The sequence below is a fragment of the Nomia melanderi genome, chromosome 11, assembly GCF_051020985.1.
Source record: "Nomia melanderi isolate GNS246 chromosome 11, iyNomMela1, whole genome shotgun sequence".
Lineage (NCBI taxonomy): Eukaryota > Metazoa > Arthropoda > Insecta > Hymenoptera > Halictidae > Nomia > Nomia melanderi.
In genome coordinates, this window is record NC_135009.1 from 6,787,890 (window position 1) to 6,804,155 (window position 16,266).

A 16,266-nucleotide genomic window follows, 5' to 3' on the forward strand; every position below is an offset into this window, starting at 1 on the left:
CGGAATGCCATACGGTTCGCCATGAAATCGATGGGCATAGCTCGCATTCGCACGTGTGAACATAGATCGGCCCGGAATATTACACCGTCACCGTGAAACCAACGCGTGGGCATTGCTCGCGTTTATTTATACGGCGATCGGTAATGACAGTGACCCCTGGACAACCTAGCTGCCGATGTATTTGCATAATTCCTGCAATTCGACCGCGACATAAAACCACCGCGTATCACGACCGGTCTTTAAACGGTCCGGGAACGCCTCGGTTATAAACAGGTAGAGATTAACGACACCGCTTTTCGAATCGCGTAATCCGCCCTAAGCCCTTAAATAATTAATTACCGCGCGTAATACAGCCATTCGTATTGGCGTATCGCTCGACGCGAACGGTTCTTCCGTGACGGTTCTCATGGCTCAATTTCGGAATCGACGGAATATGGGAATTGAAAACAGTGACCTGAACTTGTAATATTGGAAGCTTTATTAATTACAAGATTTTGGAAAATTGTTGTTATATTAACTATAATCATATTATGTTAAATTAATATTGTTAAATTAATTTTATTATGACGATTAAAAGCAAACAGATTTATTTGTGAAGAATATTAATCTTTTTATTCATGAAATGTAATTTTCGCAAATATTACATTCGAGACATTTGTGAAAGTAACATATACATACAATTAGAAAATTTGTAATTAACAAAATGAAAAATATACTTAGTACAGAAACAATCACTTTTGTTTGTTCAAATCGACCATAACAATATTTCTATTAAAAGCAAGGGAATAGAATATCATGCAGCTATAAATCTATAAAATACATACTATTAGAAATTTCAAATTTTCAGAAATAATCTACGAAGGTTTGAATAATATTATATTCGGTTACAATAGTAAATATATAAACAACTTACGCATTTACAAAGTTCAAACAATTCTAATCTTTTGAACGGGCATCTTACGATCCGTCCGGCGACGATCATTCATCCGTCGCATGTGGACACCAGGAAATCGTTAATTGCAGTTAGCTGCGATGCAGAGAGCTATGCACGGTGCAGTAGCCGGGCGCAATTGCAATCAATCCTCCCTACACGCGATCTCCAGTCTCGTTCCGGCTGATATAAGGGTCGTACACACCGGAAAATGAGGGGCTGAACGTCGTTGCGCCCTAGCGGCACAAAGCGATACGCGCGCCCCCTTAAGGGAAGTTTTCAGTTTACTAGACTTTTTTACGACATCGTGAACGACGAAGTTATTCCGATGGAGTTTTTGCACTTATCGTCTGCGAGGCGAGAACGCCGTTGATAGCGAACGTTTATAGTTCGCATCAACGGGGGATCGCTTTGCGTACCGAGGGCTACTATTTAGGGGTGATTTCACGCGATGATGCGACTTGTTGATAAGTGAACGCGTGGTTTCTCTCCTCTCATAATTTTCAATTATATTTCCGTTCGTTCTTGTAATTAACACGTTAAGTGCCACGAAAATCTTGAGCGTTCTATGTAACACATATTCTTTTGTAGAAAAGATAAGTAGGAACAGTTATTAATTATTTGGCATCGCAATCCTTAATATTGCGAAAGCAAAATATTCAAAGCTATCTAAAACTAACTACTGAACTAACAATAAAAGATATGTCCAAAATTTTAATTCAATTCATGATGTATAAACAAAGTACATTGAAGTTTATTTAGAATAACCAGTGACACGGGATACCTTCTACATAAAATTACCGATCAACGATGTTTTAAAGCCAATATGTACAATCTATAAAAATTAGTGTACTTCCCTTTACACGTATGCTCATGGAACGTTTGCAGAGCGTCGAAAAGAGGTTTAAGTTGGTCTCGTAGTTTCGGCACGCCTGACGATACTGGCGCTTCTTCCGCGGAACGCGAAGCGCGTGACAACGTTTACGGAAACTTCCGTCCCGCCTTCGCGCGATAATTAAACCGTTTTAATGCCCGTGCGCGATGCAATTGCCGAGGAGTCGGGGCTTTAATCTTCCGACGCGTCCTCCAACTATCATTAGCTAAGGAAATGAAAGATAAACAGGCGAGAATAGAAGTCTGGGGAAAGACGCGACGAATTAAGATAACTGGCGAGGCGATGCGCGGATGAGGAGCAGGGAAGAAGCAAGTGCGGAGCGCCTCCACTTCTAAGCGCGCGACTAAAACTGCATTAATTAGCGAAATGGTCTCTCCTTCGTGTAACAGAGCTTTCCGCGAAGTCGAGAAAACACGCAGGCCAAAGAGCAAAGCGTTCTCTTCAACGTCATTAGACCGACCGACCGGCATGGTGGCATTAACTCCGGCCCGCCATTAAAGCGCTTACCTTTTTTTTTCATCTCTCTACCTTCCGCTTCTCTTTCATTTCAAACCACTCGTGCATTCCCTTTGATGTGTACCGTTGCAACGATCACCGGAACAATCGATTTCCTCTTCCTTCCTGCCGTCCTTCCCGCGAGGAACGCTCCGAGAACGGAAATTAGTCGCGCAAACTTCGGCCCAATTGGGTTTTTTGTTCGCGTTTTATTCTTATTACCGTGCGGACGAAACGCGATTTTTGGTTTCCCTTTGATCCTCCGTTGGTAAAATGGATTTCTCGGCTTGGAGATTCTCTTCTGGTTACTGCTGCTCGGTATAGTGATTTAATTTGGTTGTTGCGCGTGAAGAGTCTGAACGAGCTTCTGGAAATGTTTGAATACATTGGAAGTGATTTTAACATAAAAACTACCGAGCAATTAAATTGAATTTTTGAAATTTCTCTATAGAAACTTTAAGAATGCATTTATTGAGACACCAGTTGATTTACAATTCAGTTTGCGTATTGCCAGATCAATTTCTCTAATAATTTCTCAGAGAAACATTCGTTATCTTTTTAATAACTGCAAAGAAAGAGATCAGAAGTAGGTCATTTTAGTGTTGAGTATTAGAAAAGGAGAAAAATAGGTTACTGATCTTTTGTTTGGATAACCAAATTTTTTCGTTGCAACTTTCTGGATACGAAAATCTGATATCTCATTTTAGCGACATTCGTCTTCAAAGGATTGAAATTTGAATGTAGAGGCAGTTTACATTAACACAATATATTAATTTTTTAATACAAATCTTGGAATTCTTTAAATTTAAGTCTTTATGGTCCAAACAAAGAACACGTCAGCGACTCGAATTTTCTTTTAATTTTCAATGAAGTAAATTATTAATTTTACTAGATATGATACATTATCATTTAAATGTTAGCAGTTCGAAAATATTCCTGTTAAGGTAACAAAGTGTTCGAATATTTGCGAAGTGTTCACTGTTCCGTATTGCAAGCGTTCGCGTTTATCACAAATGCATAAGATCCGCAGAGTGTATATCACGTTTCCTTTTACCCGCAAGCAACCCCTGTGTCCACCTGATACAACGCTGCTTTCTAAGGAACACACGAGCACAAATGACTACCGATAATGGCTTTTCGCCGAATGAAATGTTCCGTGAAACGTTGGTGGGTAGGCACATATCGGCGCATACATGAATTGCCGAATGGATCGGCTTCTGGAACACTCTGATTCATCCTCATATTTCTCCCACGCCTAGCTCCCTTCATCTATATCCAATCGAACACGACTAATGCACGAGGGCGATACTCGGTGCACAATTTGTAACAGTTCCTGTGATACGGAACATTTGGTCATGTTGGAGCCAGGAAACCAATTTATTTAGCAGTGCAATTTTCTCGTGTAATTTTCGGGAAATATTATTTGTACATGGAGTTTGATCATGTTACAGCCAGAAAGTCAATTTATTTAACAGTAGAATTTTTTCATTTAGTTTTTATAACATTATTTGTAGGTATATAATAGTGTAAAGAGTCTGGTTATGTTAGAGTTAAAGAGTCAATTTACTTAGCGGTGCCATTTTTTAATATAATTTGAGCAAACTATTAGGTTGAAGGTTATTGAAGTAAATAGAAATTTGAAAAATCTAGAAAATGAGAGGGATGTGCAGTTTAGGAATTCCGCGAAGATTTCTTATATATAATCTTTGATCAGTTAATCAATTTATTGGCCATTAGTATGTATATTCTAGGAAACATTTTACAAATACGTAAAAATTATTTGCAGAGTGCCATTGGAATTATATAAAGAATAACAGAGACACTCTCTATAGTTAGTTCTTTATTGGGGTATAGATGTGTAAAATAGGATTTAACGATCGCGATATTGCGATTTACCACGTTATAAAGTGTGACAATGTACACAATTGCAAACCGTACCGAAATTTTGGTTAAATAGTGGAGTCATAAACTGGATTATCTGAACACTATTTATATGGTCATTACTTAATCCGGCGCTTTATTGTTCGGACAATTCCATATCGCGACGAAATACACGATTCACACCAGGCATTTTTTGTGAAACCTAATGTACAATACAGAAAATGTTGCGAAATAAATTTTGGAATATTCGATGCTAACTCCACTATAAAGGGAATGTGTTTGAAACTTTGTTAATAACTGAGGCGCTTGAGTCTTTGACTACAATGCAGAACGCTGAGGTTCAGTGAACGTATTAGACCAATTTCGGAGATCAGTTTGATTTACTATATCATGAAGTTTCACTGAAGGTTATATGAAACCATGTTCCTTTGACATTACACCAAATGGTTACCATTTATTCGGCTTATTGCAATAATTATAATTATTAACGCATAATAATTTTCAAAATACTAAATATTTAACATTTCTATTTTCTTCGTTTACAATTCTCGAAAAGGTATTCACACATTTTTACAGACGTTTTCGAGAGAAATCGTTGAAACCCTAACTCAGTAATTCGCAAACTAAAATATAGATGGATATAGATCTTAATAAAGCACCGTTGTAATTTGTTCAAAAGTATACAAAACAGTTAATTGATTTGCTGTAAAAGTATTATTATTAAGGTAAACACTGATTGAGTTTTGTAATTCTAAAGATGAAGAATTTCTTCAATATAAAATCCAAAATCCAAAGATACATACTTAATTTCAAACTAAAATGAATTAAGTATAATCAAAAATTCTTTCAAACTTTTTGATAAAATCATTAAAGTAATCGCTATTTATGACATTCAACCATTTGTCTGGAAGCCTGGCATCGCCATAACAATTCAACGATTTCTAAAATGAATTCATCCAGTCAACTGAAATTCGTCAAAAGAACTTTCTCGCTATACTAATATAGTTATCACAATTCTTTTATACCAGGGGCCAACACAGACATCTACAGATCAAACGAAACACTAAAAATCCAAAAAAACAACGTGGACACGATGTCGACCGGGTGTCCAAGATAGAATTATCTACCTGTCCGTATCACGCCATTACGGTGCATCAAATCCAATCTCAGTTATCAGCTGCAGCATTATTTCTTCGGGACTGGCTGCGGTTTCTACTTCTCGAACTCGGAATCGTTATCTTAACGAAGATTACGGTTATTGTCTTCCGGAAACCAGATCGGTGACCGGCGAGTGTGTCCCCGCAGCAATCCAATTTAGCTGATACAGCTTGGTGACACGAGGCATCTGGCAGTATCGATTCACCGAGTGTTCTCGCGACACTCGTACTTGCACGCTAATTAACGACATTCGCTCGCTGTCCATTTCGATCTGCATTTAACATTAAGACAGCGTAAGAGCACAGATCGCTCGCTTCCACCCCCTTTTTGCCCCTTTTGTTTCCGCTTTCATCGGACCGAAAGCGAAGTTTACTTTGTTCTTCGTTCCTCGCTTAACTGGCGCCCGTCTCGCAATCCCCGCTCCATTGTGTAATTTATTTAACGTGTCTAAAGAGAGACCGTGTCTTCTTCTTCCGGCCGGCGCAGCCTGAAGTGATTTCCCGTCCTTTGAGCGGGCTCTAAGTGAAGGATACTTTCCTCGCCGGAACTTTTCCCTCGCGCCGCCGCCCGGGATAAAATGGAATTTTCGTGGATTTTTGTTCCAGATATTAAAGATAGGGTGAATCGCCTTGGTTCTGGCCGCGAGTGTTCCCCCGTGTCCGTGACACGGGAGATTTTGTAAAATGTAGAATGAAAGCGTTCGCAGTAAGTAGACTGTGGGTTCTCTGTGGCCGGTAAAATGGAAGTTTTTCTACCACGGAGATGTAAAGTTGGATGTAGAATTGAATGTTGTTTTCTGTTGCAGTGGTCTTGGCAAATTGAAAATAATTAATTGATTGATTTATAAAAAGTAACTGATCTGTTACAACATTTTTAAGAATATTTATATGAGTTCTCAATTCAGAATCTCGTATGACGATTTTATAGTTATATTGGTCGATTATATTACTTGTTAATCTCCCACTTTTATTTATTATTTTTTATTATTTTATTTATTATTTTGACAAATTTTTTCGACACAACATGGTATTAACAATTTCACAAAAGTAATTCTTACTCAACTGTATTTTTTCAAATTGATTTACAACATAGGAACTTCGTTACCATTGAACATTGCTGTTTAGACTTTTCTCGAAACGCGTGCTTGGAATCGAAACGTTACTTCGAATTTGGTTTCTCTCGATTGGACTGTTATTGGTCACTTTCGAGACTATATGTATTCACGAGTACCGAAGTTAGAACAGTAATGATAACTGCAGTGCAAGGGTATCCCATCGGTATTACTGCAGACCGTTCAAAGAGAAGTGAAATCGATGGCTATGATTTCCTGAAGTTCGATACCTTCCCATTTGAAATAACGTCAGATACTTTCCAACCACCTCGATTAGGTCATTGGCGTGGATAGAAGTTGTGTCCATTTCTAAGATATCCAACTGATATCCTGTTTCCTCGCTGACTGCTCAGAATGATATTTTACCTTCCCTGGAAATAAAATCTACTACATGTTTTGATGAAGTTCCACCAGCAAATCAATTTTTATTTATATTTTCTACTTTCGATAATCTGTCGTAAGCTTCATCTCCAGTTTCCATAATACTTGGAATTCTGTTTCTGAAGTTGCAAATGTTTAAAAAATGTAGAATTAAAAGATACTTACGTATTATACAGACCATCTTGGTGTTCTAACTGAAGGTCGCGTTCATATTATAACGAACGCATTATTAATACTTTATTATTATTATTATTATTAACATTTTATTTCTTAAAAACAAAGATAATCCGTATAATACGTAAGTACCAATTAAAGCATTGAATATAAATAAGAAATATAAAAAAGCTCAATAATTTGAAAATTAAACTACCATTCCCTTAGGATTTATTAGTTTGAAAATTAATATTAATTTTTGTAATATATTACCATTTCATAACAGAATTAGAAGTGATGGTCTAAATGGAGAATCATGGAAGAATGAATTGCAGCAAGTACATCTTGGTTGCTTTTAGTAGGAATTTATGACTGCACTGTAAATTTGGTACATTTGTAAAATATGCAAATGTAGCAGGCAAGGTGAAATGTAGGGAGGTGTAGCTGGTACCAAATGTTTTGTTTTCGTAACATTTTTCCAAGCTTGAAAAGGATCCTATCCTCAAAATCCGACCCAGAAAATTCGTTCAAACTTCTATAATTTTCACCGAATTAATAATATTTTAATATTTTCTCTATTCCTTCTAATTATTTTATCTAAATATTCCTGACCATCTTTAACTATTAGATCGCTGTGTATCGTCTTCAGTTACGTTTCCTGAACTATCTTGACTATCTTTAACGGTCTTTTGAGAACACCTTTGACCATCTTAGGTCTCTGCTTTTGAGGAACCTTCAAATAGAACTTGTAGTCATTAAGGAGCCTCGGAGATCTTCAATACCAGTAGACGAATTCCAGGTAATCTTCAAAGACTATCAGTAGTGCTACAGAGACCCTTTACCTTCTTTGATCGTTGAAGATGATTGATCTTTGTTGCTTGATATTGTCATTAATGAATTACATTTCTTTCTTCTCGTCAATTGTCAAATTATCTTATATTATTTAAATTGATCTTTAAAAACTGTTTTACATTAAATATTAATAATTGTAATATCAACCTATTTGTAGAATAATTTCTTATGGTGTCTATTGTAATCATAAATGTTGCTTTATGAAAATACAAAAAATTGAAAAGTCACGAAAGAAGTAAATAGACACAAAGGAAAAAATATTTGTTCAAGAACATTGTAAAACGTGTTAACATTTAACCCCTCTTCTATAATTCTTTGATAATTACGCTAGAACTATTTTATAGGCAATAGTGTATAATAATATATAAATAATAGTAATAGCTTGAATAATATACAAATGTTTTCAAATAATCGTCGTTAAATTGAACGAATTACGGTAATTTGATCTGGTTGTGGGTCACCAGTGCTCCAGACGAGTAAGACTCGTGGTAAAGATTTCTAATTCGGTTTAATAAAAATCAATGTTATTTGTCGTGTATAAGCCAAAGTTGAAAACTATTTTCCTATTATCAATGTCTTACCTTCAAAGTAAATATGTATTTACAACAAATTGAAAATTATTAATAATAAAATAAGCCTAACAAGGATAGTCGTAATGAAAGTCATACGAGATTACCACTAAAACTACGGACGGGTCAAGTTGACCCACTTCAGAATTGTTATTTTGCAAGTATTTAAATTACGAAGGCGGTTCTGCGAGAAATTTTAAATTAAATCTGTGCATTTCTACAGGTACACGACTAGGAGACTACGAATCTTAAGAAACGTATTCTTTATAAAAAAGTCACTCTAATTGCTTGGAAGCTTTAGTATTAATGACGAAATTATCGTAGCGAGTATAGTTACGAAAGAAATCCTAAGACAAAGAGTTAAAGCACACTGTAAGAAACAATGTGCCAGTGCTACGATCTTCCAAGTGAACATCTTCCGGTAGTTTTTCACTGTTTTAATCTCGCGGAACGATCGTCCTTCTTTGAGAATCTGAAAACCTGTCGGCCATGTTGTCTCCGGGCTTTTTGACTCCCGACACTTTGGTACGTTAAAGCGCACTTCCTACCCGCGATTCAGAAACGTTTCAGCGCGAGTTTTTCAACAAAGAAGGGCGTGCATGCTTCCGCAAACAAGTCCCGGCCGCTTTTCGCGTGCGCCCCGCCGTTTACCCTCCGGAAAAGCTGTGCCGAGAGCCCGTTCACCGCTCGCGGGCAACATCTGCCACGCGCGATTAGCTCGGAAAACTGAAGGAGGTAGTTTCATTTTGCAAATTGGAAACCGAACACGCTGGAGTAGACGTCAAAAGATGTTCCGCGTTTGTCGCCGCCTCTTCTTTGACCACCCCTTCGCGTGTTCTCCCTCGTCGCGAATATTATTCGCGAGGAAGCAAGTGCCACGGCCGAATTTTTCGCTGTGTGTTTACTTGACTCGTTCGTGCATGCACCAACTTCTCAAATTTTTCGAATGGATTCACGTGAACGCAGAGGTCGAAGGATTTGTTTTTTTCTTTTGTTTTCGAAGGGGTGGAAATGCGAGAGGTCGAAGGTATTCTTCCTTTCTTCTTTGTAAGGGGTGAACATTCGAGAGGTCGAAGGTTTACTATACCGTTCTGTTGAGTTCTGTTTAGTATTTTGAAATACCTGTTATTCTCTGATGTTCATCAATTGTTTATTAATTAAAATTGAATTAAAATGTTCAACTCTTGTGTAATGTATTATAAGTATTCTATTCACTTTTAACACTGAAAATGTGTCTGTTGTTTTTGACGATAGAAAATCTCAACTTTTGTGAGACTCGAAGGGAAATATTTTATGGCCATGGCAACATTTTAAAAAAAAACTTTTGGAAACTAACTTCTTACTGCTGTTTTTCCCGAAATAAAACTACATGTTTTTATTTATTCTATTAAAGCGAAAATTTCAATAATCAAATTTAAATAATGGTAATATTAACGTTAGTATTTTTTGTTAACAAACAAATAAGTTACATTGCCTCTGTACATTAAATTGTAATCTCAACACTTAACCAACCGAATGGGGAAGTCCACTTTTTTCATAACAACGCATTGCCGTTTACGTTGTTTATTCTCTTCTTTTATTGCTTATTATTAATAAGTCTTAAATTGCTTTTGTAAAACAAAATTTTCAATCAAATTTGTCGAATGACTTCAATTAAAGTTAATGAAAAATATTATAGTTATATTTTTTGTGTTAAGCTATTCGTAATAAATACATATTCCTAAAACTTATATATACTAGCTTATATTTCCAATATTTCTTTTCCTCGGTTACATTATATCACATCAATTTCTTGCGTTATTACTGACAACGGGGTATGGTTTATAGATATTTGGAAAGCATGCTTTGTTTCAGGCTAAATATTGTTCCACTGTCTGTTGGTTGTAATATTTCTCTCTTCTGTGCTAACAGACTTTACGCGATTTTCATTCGCGTAAAACAAATCTACGTGAAACGGTTGCTCCGCGTAAATTGAGGGACGAGTGAACGCGAGTTCATCAACAAGGGGGTTGAAGCTCTCGATATCCCCGAGCAACATCGCGGCCCATTCACGGTTCCATTTATCGGACGGACCGACCGGTAAATTTTCGGCAGGCAACCGGACCACCGGCGCGCTGCGTCAGATTTCAGCGGTGGTGTCGGGCCCGGGGTTATTGAACTTTTCGAGCCGCGAACGAAGTGAAACCCCGCCAAGGAAAAAGTATAAAAGGGATGTCCTCTCAGGGACGCTTTTATCGGAAACGGATAATATCGTCCGCGATATATGCGACAACGAAAGACCCTGCGAAAAAAAGAAGAAAGAAAGAAAATAGGTGGAAAGGCGCGCCACGTTCCTGCCTGCTTGCCCCCTTTTCGCCCGTGTCTTCTCGCCCCGGCCTCATGTTCATTACGTCGGTTTTACGACAACATTTTTCTTCGGGAACGTCCTCTCGTGGGGCCGCGTGGCTGCTACTCGTCGCTGTATTTTCGCTTACAAATGCCCCGATACACACCGTGTGCACCGCCAGGATATTTTTCCGGCGTGAATTTATGTTTCCTCTTGTCTTCCCGTTTTCTGGTCCCCACTTCCGGCCCCCGCATCGCATTATTTATCGCCCGGTGTCATTGCTTCCGAACGAGGCTAATTAATTTAGTCTTTTTCCCCCTATATTTTTTAGCGGCTCGAGTGTCGCGTGCCCACTGAAACGAATGAGGTACTTATTTTTCCGGCTCGGCTCTGTGAATCTTTCGTATCGGTTTGTTCATTGGCTTTTTAAGAAGTTATCGGAATTTTTTTATTAATCAAAGGGAATGTTTGTGGGTGTTATTGGGGTTGTTGGCAGTCTAAAGATTTCTGAGGGACGGAAATCGGGAAGTACGATATTTTACGAGGGAAATGTTTGTACATGAAATTTAATTCTTTGAGAATTTGGGAAGTTGATGGGATACTCTGAGTTTGGCGGAAAATATTTGTAGTGAGGTTTCGATAAGTGAATATTGTAATGTTTTTTTTTAATATTTTGATTATTTATAGAGAATCTTTGGAGAAATATTGAGCGATTCTTTTTGTTTTTGAAGAGTTTTGAATGAAAATATACTTGAGGGAGTTTTTCTGTAGTAATACTAATAATAATATAAAAGAATTAGTGATAGAATTTTAGAAAACTAAGAATTAACTGAAAAGTTGTTCAATGTTTGTAATGTAGTCCTTTACAATAATACGAACAAGATATATAAAATTAGATTTTGCTCTATTTTTAATATTTAAAATAATATCGTGTGTAAAATACATACATGTTCAAAATTACATGAAAAATATGTGTAAATATATCAAGAAAGTTTATGTTAGATAGAAAAGAAACATTCAGTCGATCAACGGAATAATGGAACGCTTAAGGGCGTCACTGAATTGGACTTATTGTTAAAAGCAACTAACAATAAGACGCATTGTTCGAAGTTTTTCGATTAAAAGTTCCTCCAATGTCGTTTTCTCTTTCTTTCGTCCTACGCTCCGGCATGATCATTTATGTCCTTGTCGACTTCAGAAATAAATTGGGTGGGCTCGTCGTTGTTCGCCAAAAACAGTTCGCACATAGCAAAGTGATGAAGGAAGGTAAATTTCAATGTTCCACGCTATGTTTAAACGAAAATTTAATTACTGCGATAACACATTAAAAATAATTGAAAAAGAATTAAAAGATTACATTAGAAGTTACACTTCTAGAAAATCAATTTTGCAATAATACTTCAATTTTTCAAAACCAGGATTCACAATACCTATCTATTAGAGAAAATCTCTTTAGAGGAATTAAAAATTTTATTTCGTTCGTTTTTACCCATTATGTAGTTACAGACAAAATAGTAACTACTGTCTATTAAAATTTTTATTGTACCACGTCTTAATCTTATTCATGTATGAATTTTACTTAATTAGTAATTAGTTTTTACCCTAATAATAAATATTTCTTCTTCAAGCTTATGAATACCTAATGTTTTCAGATTTTGTTTGCAGTGTGATTTTCTAACTTCTATACAAAAAAATTGAAAGTAGAATCGTTTCCTGTTCCAATGAAATATAGCCATTGTTTGCCGATGTACCGAATGTGATCGAAACTTTGATTTATGGCACGGAGAGCGAAGTGTTCGTTGAAAAAATAATCCGGCAAGAGAATTCACTTTCGTACTTGACTGATTACATCTGCATACGACGTTATCGATTGCAGAGATAAAGTTGATCCTCTAGAGGGATGCTGCGGAAAATAAGGAGCGCTATAAATTGTATTTCCCTGACAGCACGTAATACCCTCAATAATACACTGCTTCACGGTAATTTGGCGCCTTAATATCAGTTATGCAAACTTCGCTTCGATGGTTCCGTCAATAACTTTGCCAATTTTGCGACCGTCCCTTGTGTTTCTTAACTTGACACGTCCACAATTGCAATTTTTTTTTTAAACTTTCCTATAAAACGGAGAAGTTTAATGATATAAAAACATTTCAACATTTATGCATTAAAATGGCGACAATTAGTTTTATAATTAATATATAATATAATATATAATCCAGGATGTTAACCTTTCTTTAATAGCATTGCAAATTTATTTTTATCACCCTCACTTAAATAATTTGTATTCTTTGATCATTTTCAGGTGTGAAATATGCCTGCAAATATTGTGATCGCAATTCTAAATAAATTCAAGATGAACTTGAATTTGAAATGAGAAAATTTATTTTTCAGTATCTCAAAATACATATACAATTGATTTTGTTGAAGCTTTGTACGATGTAGAATATTTGAGAAATATTGAACGTGTATTTCTTTATGAGTAACATTTATTGAAACAGTGAAAATAGCTTCCAACATTGGAGGAAGAAATTTATTTATTTCAATATCTATTTCAAAAACTATTGCACCTAGATACCCAGTTTATGTTACAACCTTAAATAGTGTTGAATGATAAAGTATCTATTAAAGTAATTCCCAGAAAGATTTATTTGTTTATACAATATTTCAAAGATTGATATATTTCTCCACCATAAAAAAGAAAATTTGTCACAATTTGATTTATAACGAATTACTAATTAAATTATCTACATACATAACATGTATCGCCACCCTCTGTTTCAAAGAGATAACGATGACATGCTTTCACTTTGTGAACCTTGACACCTAATTTTCCTAAAACCTGTGGACTATAGCATAATTTTCCTATAAACTCAAAATCGTACAGATGCTAATTACATTATCCATATAACATGTGTTATTTAATATTACCCTCTACTTTGAATAAATAACTTCCACAACATGTGCACATCACTTACTAAAAGGGACACTTTACATGCTCACACCTTGTCAGACCTGACATCTAATTTTCCGAAGACCTGTTGACTACCGTATAATTTTCCTACAGCCTCAAAGTCACATATTGTAGAGGGTTGAAGGCTGTTCCCGGAGTACATAACAGGCTTCCGCGTTGCACCGGGTGCCGCATTTCACAATTGCAGGTAATTTTCCTGTTTTCAGTGAAGTTTCTTTTTCAAGGATAGCCTATCTCGGTAATGGTCGACGATGATCCGAACGCGGATAACAAAAATGAAAATGTTAACCAGCCCCGTTCATCGTATCATTACGTTTTTATTTAATGCTGCCGCGATATCGCTACACCCACATACTTCCCAGTGTGCGGGGTGCACCGGTGTTTTACCGTTAATTGCAGCCGCGGAGAAACCGCTGCAGGTCGTGGCCATAAAGTACGTTTATCACCCCCTAAAGTAATGTCGTCGCTGTCTCCACGGGACCCCATTAATACGCAAATTGCAACCACGAATTCCTACAGACGACATGAACTAATATGCAAGTCGATATCGTCCCGGAAAGCCATTAAGTGTTTCTATTATTCGGCGGTTCTTCATAGAAAAATGGAATACTCCAAGTGATGTCATTAAGTGTCTTAACACATAACGAATTAATTCGTGTTTGCACTTATCTTAGCTATTTCAATTTTTGAAACGTAGGACGATACAGAATATTGCCAAAGCAAAATATTCAAAGCTATCTAAAAGATATGTCCAAAGTTTCATTTCAATTCATTATGCATAAATAAAGTTTATCGAAGTTCATTTAAATTGTTTCACTTTCATATTTAGTTACGGAATAATAACCAGTGACATAGCTTCTGCGTAAAATTGACGGTCAACAATGTGTTAACACTGGTTTCGCTGATGGTGTCCAACGACACTTTTTAACATTTTAATTTAAAGCTATTATGTAAGTTTAAACGTTTTTCCTCGATTAACTTTCCGACGTTTCCTATAATTAGTTTTATAATTATTATAGCAAAAGCGGAAAAGTTGATTAAGAAAAAATGATTAAACTTGGAACATAGTTTTTAATTTTTACATGTTGAAAATTTAGTTATCCATCCGTAAAGTTAATTATAATGGCCAGTTTGCTTAATTTTCTGGGTCACATTATAATTTTCAATGTTACGTTATAGTATATTTTATTTCGAATATAACAATACTATAAAAGTTGTGACGAAGAACCATATTGAAATTATGGTCACAGATTTTGTTGGGATTTAGGAGAAATATCAAAAACGTATTTCTTTAATGGGAATCATCAATATTGAAGGGGTGAAAATGGCGTTCAAGCTAAGTATAGAAAACCTGTTCTTCCTAATGCCGCGAGCATTATTATACTTACATAAAAGATTTTAATTGCAGAACTGTATATCATTGATTGATAAATTCTTATATTTAAATAATTTTGAGACAATTTTTTAAATTTCTTCCTGCAAAATATTGATCCACTTTCGCGTAAATTTAAAAAATTGAGATCACTTAGAATATGTCTTATTCGAAACCTTCACTTTGTCTACTTTACCAAAAAAACTGCTGACCCTATGCAAATTCTTTAATGCAACAACCCGTGAAATTATACATTTCTAAATCGGTCAATTCATATATTCACCATTAAATATTCGTATTTTTTGCCGATGCAATTAGCGCGATGTCCAGTTACAGCATTTAGTATTACGCTGCACCACGAATCGCGGTGAATTTTTTATAGCGTACACTGCTCCCTGCATACTAATAGCTTGATCTTGTTACCGATGCAATCTCATTTCCCTTGTTGCATGTTTCACTCTGTTCAAACTTGGTGAACCATCTGCTGAAATGACTTTATTGTTTTCAAAGCGATCAATTCTTAAAGAGGTTTACTAGAGGCGTTATCTTATCAAGCGAAACATCGTCTCGCACTTTATCTTTCATTATTCGATATCAATGAAATAACATAAATTAATATAAACTTGTCGAGATATGTATGCATTTTTGCTCCGTTCTCATTTCACAAAGCGGTTTCCTTTCCGATCAGTCAGACTTTAGGAAGAACTTCAATTTCAACTTTACTGCAGGCTCGATCTTTTTGCTCGATGATACAGCGTTCACGGGAGAGACTACTTTCCCCGAATCGAACTTCCTGAACAGATCCAGAAGGGGAGGAATTTTTTTTGGGTACATTCGCAAAGTTTTTCTTGTTATCGATTGATTCGGTCCTGGCGGAATTTCCTAAGGTTTTAGTGAAACTCCTTTGAAGTCTTCGGCTGCTTGGGAACTTTCGATAAAAGTTGAGATAAAAAATTGAATAATCCGATAATGACTCCGTTACAGGTTTTAGCATTTTGCGGGCGATTGCTGCCAAAAAGATCGTATCGTGGTTTTTGAGAATTACTGTTCTGATAACAAACAATCAGTTATTTGTTTCTAAAATAATTGATATTTGTAGAATATAATCGAGTAATATATTATACAAATATAATTGTAAGTATATAATTATGTTATACAGTAATTTTATAAT

At 36.0% G+C, this 16,266-nt stretch overlaps 1 protein-coding gene across 4 annotated transcripts in view; it reads left to right on the forward strand.

Moving 5' to 3' along the window:
- C3G (C3G guanyl-nucleotide exchange factor) overlaps positions 1–16,266 on the forward strand; it is a 102,301-nt gene that overhangs the window by 23,387 nt on the left and 62,648 nt on the right. The gene's annotated exons all lie outside the window — the stretch shown is intronic.